The sequence below is a fragment of the Schistocerca americana genome, chromosome X, assembly GCF_021461395.2.
Source record: "Schistocerca americana isolate TAMUIC-IGC-003095 chromosome X, iqSchAmer2.1, whole genome shotgun sequence".
NCBI classification, from domain to species: domain Eukaryota; kingdom Metazoa; phylum Arthropoda; class Insecta; order Orthoptera; family Acrididae; genus Schistocerca; species Schistocerca americana.
In genome coordinates this window covers 174621003-174622028 of record NC_060130.1, presented here as the reverse complement: position 1 = coordinate 174622028, position 1026 = coordinate 174621003, and positions in this window count along the sequence as shown.

The window sequence follows — 1026 nt, the reverse complement described above, 5'->3', positions numbered from 1 at the left end:
TGCATGTAGTGTTTTTTTTCCAAAGCTTAGTGACAAAGAATTGGCTAGGAACTTTTTATTAATGTCCATGAAAATTATATTGACCGATCTTTCAAACAATATACACTACTGGCCATTATAATTGCTACAACAAGAAGAAATTCAGATGATAAAAGGGTATTCATTGGACAAATATATTATACTAGAACTGACATGTGATTACATTTTCACGCAATTTGGATGCATAGATCCTGAGAAATCAGTACCCAGAACAACCACCTCTGGCCGTAATAACGGCCTTGATACCCCTGGGCATTGAGTCAAACAGAGCTTGGATGGCGTGTACAGGTACAGCTGCCCATGCAGCTTCAACATGATACCACAGTTCATCAAGAGCAGTGATTGGCGTATTGTGACGGGCCAGTTGCTCGGCCACCGTTGACCAGACGTTTTCAATTGGTGAGAGATGTGGAGAATGTGCTGGCCAGGGCAGTAGTCGAACATTTTCTGTACCCAGAAAGGCCAGACGTTTTCAATTGGTGAGAGATCTGGAGAATGTGCTGGCCAGGGCAGCAGTCGAACATTTTCTGTACCCAGAAAGGCCCGTACAGGACCTGCAACACGCTGTTGTGCGTTGTTCTGCTAAAATGTAGGGTTTCGCAGGGATCGAATGAAGGGTAGAGCCACGGGTCGTAACACATCTGAAATGTAACTCCCACTGTTCAAAATGCCGTCAGTGCGAACAAGAGGTGACCGAGACGTGTAACCAATGGCACCCCATAACATCATGTCAGGTGATACGCCAGTATTGCGATGACGAATACACGCTTCCAATGTGCGTTCACCGCGATGACGCCAAACACGGTTGCGACCATCATGATGCTGTAAACAGAACCTGGATTCATCCGAAAAAATGACGTTTTGCCATTCGTGCACCCAGGTTCGTCGTTGAGTGCACCATCGCAGGCGCTCCTGTCTGTGATGCAGCGCAAGGGTAACCGCAGTCATGGTCTCCGAGCTGATAGTCCATGCTGCTGCAAACGTCGT